Source organism: Amblyraja radiata, chromosome 45 (assembly GCF_010909765.2).
Source record: "Amblyraja radiata isolate CabotCenter1 chromosome 45, sAmbRad1.1.pri, whole genome shotgun sequence".
Classification (NCBI taxonomy): Eukaryota; Metazoa; Chordata; class Chondrichthyes; order Rajiformes; family Rajidae; genus Amblyraja; species Amblyraja radiata.
The window spans coordinates 4,301,512-4,312,259 of NC_046000.1; the positions used below are offsets into that span (position 1 = coordinate 4,301,512).

Sequence of the window (10,748 nt, forward strand, 5' to 3'; positions counted from 1 at the left end):
TTCCCCCCCCCCCCCCCCCCCACCCCCCATCAGTCTGAGGAAGGGTTTCGGCCCGAAACGTTGCCTATTTCCTTCGCTCCATAGATGCTGCTGCACCCGCTGAGTTTCTCTAACTTTTTTGTGTACCTTCGATTTCCCAGCATCTGCAGTTCCTTCTTAAAAACATTGTCCGAGGGCCTGCCATACCCTCTGCCTGACTGTGTCAAACAGCATGCCATTGTTTATTGCATTATTCACAACATTTTTATACCAGGCGTCTTCAGGAGTTCTGTCAGTTTGGTGGTTCCTATCACTTTCACCAACAGTGCCTTCAAATCTCCCAAAGCCAATAAGCGTCCCGCATTCTCCTCCTCCAAAGCCCTAATCCATTTCCTGCCCCATCAGGAATGTTGGGTAAGGTATTTTTAGCCCTCTCAGGTTCTGGGTGCCCCAAAGGATAATCTGTGTCTGTCCTGCTCTTTTCTTTTTAAAGCAGTGTCATCAATTTATTCCTCTACTGTTCCTGTTCCTCTTCTACTATCGCTATGTCTTCCCACTTTAATCCTTTTTTTTGTGTGCCTTTTTTCTCATTCTAAACTCAATTTCTTGCTTCTCAGATATTCTAGACTCCTTTACCATTGATTCACCTTCCTGTTAAATCTTCCACTGTCTTCGCCTGTCTAATTACCTCCACACCTCTCCTGTCGTTTCCTGCTTCTGTTGCCTCGCTCTCCTTCCTCTCTAAACTGCTTAAGTACATCGAATTCCTTTCTTCTCCTCTTTTCCCACCTTTCCAACTTATCTGTGGGCATATAATTCATAATTACCACTTCCATCTTGTCACACATTTATCTTGAAAGTGCCTTCCTTGGGCCACTTCCTCACAAATTTCCTTTCTTTCTCCTCATTCCTCAGAGTGTTTTATAATATCCTCTTTAGACACAGGGGACTTTTTACTTAGTTATTCAACTGCAGTTTCTAGTATGGAACACCTCATCTGAGCACAAATGTGATGTAGACGGATGAATTGAGAGTAAAGGATGGAGTCTTTGCAGGAAGCAGGGTGGGAAGAAGAATAGTCAAGCTAGTTGTGGGAGTCAGTGGGTTTGTAATAGATGTTAGTCAATAGTCTATTTCTTGTGATGGAGTCTGTGAGATCAAGAAAGGGGAGGGAGATGTCGGAGATGGTCCGTGAATTTCAGTGCAGGATAAAAATTGGTGGTGAAGTTGATGAAGTCCATGAGTTCTGCATGGATGCAGGGGATAGCACCGATGCAGTCATCAATGTAACGGAGACAGAGTTCGAGGACAGGCCCAGTGTACGCCTTGAGCAAGGATTGCTCAACGTACCCTACAAAGAGACAGGCATAGCTGGGGCTCATGCGGGTGCCCAGAGCTACATCTTGGACTTGGATTCTTCAGTGAAATTGTCTCTAATTCCATGACTGGCGCGGCCGCAGCCCGGGGGGAAGGGGCAGAGAGAGCTGTCCATCAGAGGCACAGGCACGGGCAGCCACTGCGCACAGGGAAATCACAGAGACGTTTCGCTGTACAATCTGCAACTGGAGAAATAAACTAGAAACTAACTGCGATAGAAAAGTGAACAAAACATAATATCGTTTCCGAGCCAGAAGCACTGAAAAAGATCAACGAAAATCATGAAAGAGATAAAGAACAAAGAAAGAGGTGAGAGATGCAGCCAGTCAGAATTGTGTAAACAATAAACTTGAGATAAAATAAAACTGATCTGATTATGGGGGCAAAGTTAGTGTAGATAGTGAGAAATGTCCCTACTGACAAAGTCACCTGAAACCAGTGGGAATCAGGTGAGGAAGGCGAGGTTTAGAAGGCACCTAAGGGTTGTATTATACTCAGATGGTGATTGAAAGGTGGGATATAACAAAATATGCTGAAAGGGAATCCAGTTTTGACCATTCTATCAATTTATCAGTTCATTAAAGGCCATCGGGATGAAGGAACATGGGTCCACAATAGATATTTGGGCTCTCAAGACTCAATAACGTTTATTGTCATATGTATCTGCCATGGAAAAATGACATTGACACTTGCTGCAGCTACATAGTAGCACGCAGATCATAATTAATAATATAACATACATTAAATTAGTAACCACATTACGAGGTAACCAAAATTGTGCAACAACTGAAATCCATATTGCTGCCTAAAACTTGGTGTAGTGGGTTTTTAGCAATATTAGCTGCCTTTTAAAGCATTGCCTTCTACAGATCGCTCAGATGTTGGAGAGGTTATACCTGTGAGTGACCTGGTAGTGTCTCCCCCAATAGTTTTCTTTGTTCAAGGGCATTTAAGTTGCCAAACCAGACCATGATGCAACTCTACACCTGTAAAAGTTAAATCAAGTATTTGTCAACAAACTGAATTGATCAATCCTTTTAGGAAATAGAGGAAGGAAAAAATAGGTATTTATCATGTGTAGACAGCTGAGATTAAGCAAATATAGTAATTTAAGTGGAAAAGCAAAAGACCAAAAAGAGGACACTAGATATCTTTGGCAGAGAAGGTTATACAAGGGGTCGATTTGTGTATATTAAGAGCTAAAGGTAACTCAGGAGAAATTAGGGTCGCTGAAGGATCAATGTGGATGGCTATATTTGGAGCCATGGAGAATGTTACATGAACTGAGGGATTCAGTGAAGAGAACTACAATGTCTGGTAACATATCAACGTTGAGAGGCATAGATAAGGTAGACAGTCAAAACATTTTTGCATGTTGCAAATGTCCTGTACCAGCGGGCATAGCTGTAAGATGAGAGGGGAAAAGTATAAAGGGCTATGTGGGACAGGTTTTTACTTAGAATAGTGGGGTTCTAGTTCGCATTGCCTTCGTTGATGGTGGCAGATACAATAGTCGTCTATAAGAGGCTTTTAGATAAGCACACAGATGTGCAGGGAATAGAGAAGTATGGATCATGCATTAGCAGATGAAATCAGGCATCATGTTTGGCACAAACATTGTGGGCTGAAGGACGCATACTGTTCTACGTTCAATCTGGAAAGAGGTGCAAAACGAAGAGTAAATCCCAGGGTGTTCAAGAAAGAACTGCAGATGCTGGAAGTTCGAAGGTACACAAAAATGCTGGAGAAACTCAGCGGGTGCAGCAGCATCTATGGAGCGAAGGAAATAGGTGACGTTTCGGGCCGAAACCCTTCTTCAGACTGATGGGGGGTGGGGGGGAGAAGGAAGGAAAATGGGAGGAGGAGGAGCCCGAGGGCGGGGGGGGGTGGGAGGAGACAGCTCGAGAGTTAAGGATGGGGAGGAGACAGCAAGGGCTAACAAAATTGGGAGAATTCAATGTTCATGCCAACCGGATGCAAGCTATCCAGGCGGAATATGAGGTGCTGTTCCTCCAATTTCCGGTGTTGCTCACTCTGGCAATGGAGGAGACCCAGGACAGAGAGGTCGGATTGGGAATGGGAGGGGGAGTTGAAGTGCTGAGCCACCGAGAGTTCAGGTAGGTTATTGCGGACTGAGCGGAGGTGTTCGGCGAAACGATCGTCCAACCTCCGCATAGTCTCACCGATGTAAATCAGCTGACATCTAGAGCAGCGGATGCAGTAGATGAGGTTGGAAGAGATACAAGTGAACCTTTGTCGCACCTGGAACGACTGCTTGGGTCCTTGAATGGATTCGAGGGGGGAGGTGAAGGGACAGGTGTTGCATTTCTTGCAGTCACAACGGAAAGTGCCCGGGGAGGGGGTGGTACGGGAGGGAAGGGAATAATTAACAAGGGAGTTATGGAGGGAGCGGTCTTTGCGGAAGGCAGACATGGGGGGAGATGGGAAGATATGGCGAGTGGTGAGGTCACGTTGGAGGTGGCGGAAATGGCGGAGGATTATTTGTTTTATTTTCCGGCTGGTGGGGTGAAAGGTGAGGACTAGGGCGACTCTGCCCTTGTTGCGAGTGCGGGGATGGGGAGAGGGAGCAGTGTTGCGGGGTATGGAAGAGACCCTGCTGCGAGCCTCATGTATGGTGTAGGAGGGGAATCCCCGTTCCCTGAAGAACGAGGACATTTCCGATGCCCTGATGTGGAACGTCTCTTCCTGGGAACAGATGCGGCGTAGGCGGAGGAATTGGGAGTAGGGGATGGAGTCTTTACAGGGGGAAGGGTGGGAAGATGTGTAGTCCAGATAGCCATGTGAGTCAGTGGGTTTGCAGTGTATGTCGGTCAGAAGTCTATCTCCTGCGATGGAGATGGTGAGGTCAAGGAATGGTAGGGAAGTGTCGGAAATGGTCCAGGTGTATTGGAGTACCGGATGGAAGTTGATGGTGAAGTGGATGAAGTCAGTCAATTGTGTGTGGGTGCAGGAGGTGGCCCCAAAGCAGTCGTCAATGTAACGTAGGTAGAGGTCGGGGATGGGGTGGGTGGTCGGGGTGGGGGGGTGAGAGGGCTGTAATGTGGGTGGGGAAGAGCGGGGGTGACAGTCTGAAGAAGGGTTTCGGCCCGAAACGTCGCCTATTTCCTTCGCTCCATAGATGCTGCTGCACCCGCTGAGTTCCTCCAGCAATTTTGTGTACCTAGCGGGGGTGACATAGTTGGAGGGGGATGGGGTAGAGTCAGTGGAACAGCCACTGAGGTTAGCAAGGCTGGACAGACGGGCACTAGGACCCAGTGGAGTTAAGCCCAGGAGAGTGGGAGTGAGCAGCGTGGAGGCTCCAGGCCCAGTGCAGAGTCCAGGCTCCAGGTAAGGCAACGGCTGTGGGTTGCTGGAGGGGGGTGGAGTGGCGCGGGTCACCGCACCCGATGGTGGGAGTCCAGTGGAGCGGGTCACCGGACCCGATGGTCGGAGTCCAGTGGCAGTTGAGTCGGGGTCCGCGGGCGATGCGTGGGAGGTCCCGCTGGGTGGATAGTCGGCGGGACGGCGCCGGTCGGCCATAGCGGTGGGGCGGCGAGATGAGTCGGGTGCGTTGCGGCGGCCATGTTGGGGGTACCTCGGTCCGGCGGCGGTGGTCGGTAAGTCGGGTCCGGCGGCGATGTTGGGTAGGTCGGGTGCAGCGGCGATGTTGGGTAGGTCGGGTCCAGCGGTGATGTTAGGTGGGCCCAGTGCGGCGGCGATGTTCAGTGGGCCCGGTCTGGCGACGATGCTGGATGGGCCCAGTGCGGCGGCGATGTCGGGTAGGCCCGGTGCGGCGGCGAGGCTGGGCGTCATCGGTAGGCAGGTGAGGGTCGGCGGCAGCATCGACGTGGAGGTCGGTGAAGGCGGCTTCCTGGTGAGTATTGAAGTCGCTCCTCCTGGCCAAGATGGCGTCGCGGGACTCAGGCAGGCGATGCAGGCCAGAGTAGGGGCCTGGAGCCTGCTGGTGGTCGAGTCGCGGTAGCGGTCGGTAGCGGCCTGGAGGCGGGATAATTTAAGGTCCTTGGTGGAGTTGAGGTAGGCCAGGAATTTTTGATTGAAGAGGTGGATCTTCCGGCGGGTGAAATATAATTGGGGTCCGTTGCAGGTATGGGTTAGTGAGGCCTGAAGTTCAGGCCTTGCTGTCTCCTCCCCTTCCTTAACCCTCGAGCTGTCTCCTCCCACCCCCCGCCCACGGCTCCTCCTCCCTTTTTCCTTCCTTCTCCCCCCCACCCCCTATCAGTCTGAAGAAGGGTTTCGGCCCGAAACGTCACCTACTTCCTTCGCTCCATAGATGCTGCTGCACCCGCTGAGTTTCTCCAGCATTTTTGTGTACCAGTAAATCCCAGGGGCCTGATCAAGACTATCTTTGGACATTGTGTGAAACCAGGGAAGAAAATGCAGAGGCTCTGCAGAGATATTTGTATTACTGTTAGGCATGGCTGAGATACCAGAAGACTAATGTGGTGCCTTTACTTAAGCAAGATTATGGGTGGATCCACTTGCACTTGGAAAGGCAAGGACTGAGGAGGAACAGTCATGATGGTTCTGTGCATGAGAAATCATGCCTCAAGAATTTGACTGAGTTTTTCAAAAAAGGGACCATGGAAATTGGCGAGGGAAGGGCAGTAGATGTTGCCACATGGACTTTAGCAAGGCCTTTGACATGGTCATGTATGGCACACAGGTCCAAATGTTAGACCATAAGGGATCCAGGGTGAGCTATTCAATCGATAGAAAACTGGCTATAGACGTGTTTGTGTCGAGCTGTTTTAGAGTTTGGCCTATGACCAGTGGTGTACTGCAGGGATCAGTGCTGGGTCCACTGTTGATTATCATATCTGTCCATGATTTGCATGAATATGCGATTGCCTTGGTTAGTAAGTTGATGGATAATAAATTAGTGGTACAGTCTACAGCGAAGAAGGTTATCTAAGATTGCCACAGGATTTAAATCAGCTGGGACAGAGGCCCGAGGAATGGCAGATGGAACTTAACTTGAACAAGTGCATAGTTTTTCATTTTGGCTGAACAGTAAAGGTCACCAGACTGTTGGAAGGATGTGGTTTTGCTGGAGAGAATACAAAGGAAATTCAGCAGGATGTTGCCTGGACTGGAGGACTTTAGCCATGGGGGGAGCTTGGAGAAGCATGGTCTGTGTTTCAAAAACATGAGGCAATAGGTTTGAGGTAAGGCACATGGAGTTTTAAAGGAAATCGAGCGGTTCTTTTTACAAAGGGATTGATTGATATCTGAATAATGTGCCAGAGAAGGTGGTGGAATCCGATACAGTCACCGTGTTTAAGAAACATTTAGACAGATGGATAAATACGTAAGGCATAGAAGATGAAGTCCCAATGCAAGCAAATGGGATTAATATACGTGGGCTAAAAGATCAGCATGAATGCGGTGGGCGAAAGGCTCCATTTATTGGCTTTACAACTCTGTCCATCTGAATATAAAATGATCATATTTAATGGGGAAAAGAAGCAGATTCTCCAAACATATCACCACTATTTGTCCTGGTACAACCACATTGTTACTAGGGCTAAATGGTATGTCCGGGCTAAACCTCACTCGGACTGGGCATACGTTTGGCTTCAAGCTGAGTTCAAAGCCGTTTTCTTGTCAGTGAGACAATAACACTGACAAAATCCCTGCCTCAGACCCATGCATCAATTCCGTAATATTGCCAAATCATCCGTGTTAAAAGCTGCTGAACGCTGTGGGGTGGGCGATATCGGCAGAGGGAACGGGCTCCGAGGATGAACCGGAAGGAGACAAATTAATTTGACAGCGGTAATATCACTGACTGACTTTTACCACGGTATGTCTGTCTGAAAGTTTGGCCGGAGCGCTAAATTTCGGGTCGTTTGTGGGCAAAGCATTTGAAAAATGTTTTCAGGAATTTGGGGCTTGGAGCTGGAATATGAGGGAAAGCTGTCTGTCACTTTATCTCCTCCTCTCCCCGCCTCTCACTCTCTGCGTATCTCGGGCAGGTCGGGGAGCTGCATATAAAAAGAGAGAGCACCAGTTAGATTATCACTGAGCAGCGACTCGAGTGAAGCAGCATCATGTCTGGTCGAGGGCAAGGAGGCAAAGGACTGGGCAAAGGCGGAGCAAACCGGCACGGCAAAGTGCTTCGCGATAACATCCAGGGCATCACCAAGCCAGCTATCCGCCGCCTGGCTCAGCGTGGTGGGGTCAAGCGGATCTCGGGTCTGATCTTCTAGGAGACCCGCGGGGTGCTGAAGGTTTTCCTGGAGAATGTGATCAGGGACGCGGTCACCTACACCGAGCACGCCAAGCGCAAGACGGTCACTGCCATGGATGTTGTGTACGCTCTGAAACGACAGGGCCGCACTCTCTACGGGTTCGGCGGCTAAATAACTACCCCCTTTATTCCAACACAAAACAAAGGCTATAAGAGCCGCCCACAGCTTCACAGAGGGAACACTGACTAGCAAAGAAGCATTTTTAGGCAATAGGAACTTTGCTGACTATGGAGTGAGTAGATGTAGATTGTAATGTGTTTTATGAAACTAGTTATTCTATCACTAAACATAAAAGTGTGTAGGTTGATCACCGCTGTCGTTGGAAATGCAAAGAATATCGACAGCCGACAGTAAAAGATTATACACAAGGCGATGTCAGTTTAATTAATTTATGATTAATGCAGCAACAAGAGGGTCGACTCGGAACCGTTCCCTGGGTAACAGTCGCTCATTTCCAGTCACGAGCAGAGCTGAATTCCGTCTGCACTGGGATCCGGTCTGTAAATCCGCGCCGCATATTCAGTCAATGATTTAAGCGATAAGTTAAAGTGGGTTTGATATTAAGTTGACAGAAACTGAATTAATTCAGATTCATATATAAAATACTGCCCTCGGTTCCCGGCTGAAATGAAATTGGCGGGCAATTTGAAATTCAACCCGCAACCAATGATACTGCAGTCCGTGCTGTCTGTTTGGCCGAGCTTCCCCCACCCCACCCGCCGGTCACAAATCTCTGTGTCTCCCCCCTTCCCCCCCCCCCCCCCCGGCTTAAACCCCAGCTCTTCACCAAGAACAAACGGCTCTTTTAAGAGCTACTAACCGTCAGAAGAGCTGCGCCTTTCTGTCTAATGTCCTCTTACACTAACGTTATATTCTTTCTGCGGGGGTTTATCTGAATTGATGCCGCAGAGACTGCTGCTGAGTGGAGTCTGACTTCAGTGATTCAAGTGTAACTGGTTACGATGTAAATGCCAACACGGCTCATAATGATGTTTACACGGCCAGCCCCTGTTCGCTCTGCGCCCCCTTTTCTCGCGCGCACCTCAGTCGCTCATCAGCCCTTCCACAGACACAGAGTTACTTCATCTACATCTACAAAGTGATGAGGCCGGTTGGAGGGAACAAGGCGGCGACCAGATACTCCAACTCCGAGTAAGGACCCACACAGCGCTGACGCTGCCAACGTAAATTCTATCAGCTCTATTCAGAGCCACATATGGTCTCTCTGAAAGTGTTGTGTTGGTATTTGGACACCGCATTGCTGCAACTGGTTCGAAATGTCATTTTTAGGCAATAGTTCTCATTCTGTTTAATTTGATCAAATTAGCCGTCCAAACCACGGCGTAATCCTGCCCACTGCATTGAAACGGAAGCTTCACCCAACTTCCCCGTTAGTTTGTCTCAATCTTCATACACTTCTCTCAGTGATCCATCCCTCCAGATTGAATTAATGTAAACAAGATGCCTGTGCGTTGTTGCTGCTGCTGTTTTAATTGTGTAGTGACTGACTTTTAGTGACTGCAGTCTGTTGTTTTGAACGAGGGAGTCCCGTTTTCTATCCGAGAAACAAACTGCACATTGCTGCGAGTACACATTGCTGCGACGGCTCCGAGAGTCATTAGACTATTGAGCTTTATGCAGTGAGCGATCTCTAACAAGTTCTGTGAATCGCGTTTGTCCCGATAGGTGAGCGGTTTAAAAAAAACGCATTCCAATGAATCTCTCACATTGGAACTAGTTCACACTGGATGTGTATTGTAGGTAGTTCGACATAGAATAACTGAGGATGCGGGATACATTATCACACACAGATGTGTCGTTAATTTTTTTTAAAGTGTAAGGTATTGTTGAAAATACCTTTTTGTGCGGGCTTTTCAAATTTCACTTATTTTGGGGACTGTTATTTTAAGTATTAAGTTCACATATTATGTTGTGCTGCAGCAAGCAAGAATTTAATTGCCCTATCTGGGACATGTGACAATAAAACTCTCTTTACTCGTGACAATAGGTGCAAGAGAAGGCCATTGGGCTTTTCGAGCCAGCACCGCCATTCATTGTGATCATGGCTGATCATCCCCAATCAGTACTCCGTTCCTGCCTTCTCCCCATATCCCCATGACTCCGCTATCTTTAATAGCTCTATCCAGCTCTCTCCTGAATGTATCCAGAGACGCTGTTGGCGCCTGGTCATTGGGGAAAGAGGCAGCTGTACGATTGTACACAAAAATGCTGGAGAAACTCAACGGGTGCAGCAGCATCGATGGAGCGAAGGAAATAGGCAACATTTCGGGCCGAAACCCGTCTTCAGACTGATAGGGGGTGGCGGGGAGAAGGAAAGTAAAAGGAGCAGGAGGAGCCAGAGGGCTGAGGGATGGGAGGAGACAGCCCGAGGGCTGAGGAAAGGGAGGAGACAGCAAGGGCTAGCAAAATTGGGAAATTGAATGGGATGCAGACTCCCCAAGCGGAATATGAGGTGCTGTTCCTCCAATTTCCGGTGTTGCTCACTCTGGCCATGGAGGAGGCCCAGGACAGAGAGGTCGGACGGGGAATGTGAGGGGGAGTTGAAGTGCTGAGCCACCTGGAGGTCAGGTAGCTTCTTGCGTACCGAGCGGAGGTGTTCGCCGAAACGATCGCCCAGCCTCCACTTAGTCTCGCCGATGTAGATCAGCTGACATCTAGAGCAGCAGATGCAATAGATGAGGTTGGAGGAGATACGGGTGAACCTCTGTTGCACCTGGAACGACTGCTTTGGTCCTTGAATGTAGTCGAGGGGGGAGGTAAAGGGACAGGTGTTGCATCTCTAGCGGTTGCGGCTGTACGATTGGCCTAGTTCATATAACAAATCAGAAGAAGCGCTGCGCCACCAATTGTAAGCACCCATCGCATTCCTCCAGAAGTTACAAGAAGGGCGAGTGCAGGAGGATTTCCTCATTCTTTGTGCGCGTTATTCCGAACAGCTCCGTCACAGAGGACTCTGTGATTTACGGACTGTTCCCAGGGACACATTCAGAGACTGACATCGAGTGCTGCTGGTAGGTCATCAACTCGGTGAAAGACGCTGTTGTTCACCACCCAGCAGAGCGAGATGTCCGTCAGGGAATGTTGCCGACTTGCCCGCTG

The 10,748-nt window shown here is 49.0% G+C and overlaps 1 pseudogene; it reads left to right on the forward strand.

Moving 5' to 3' along the window:
• Positions 1-7,401: 7,401 nt before the first annotated feature.
• On the forward strand, positions 7,402-7,768 carry LOC116968634 (annotated as a pseudogene).
• The last annotated feature ends 2,980 nt before the right edge of the window (positions 7,769-10,748 follow it).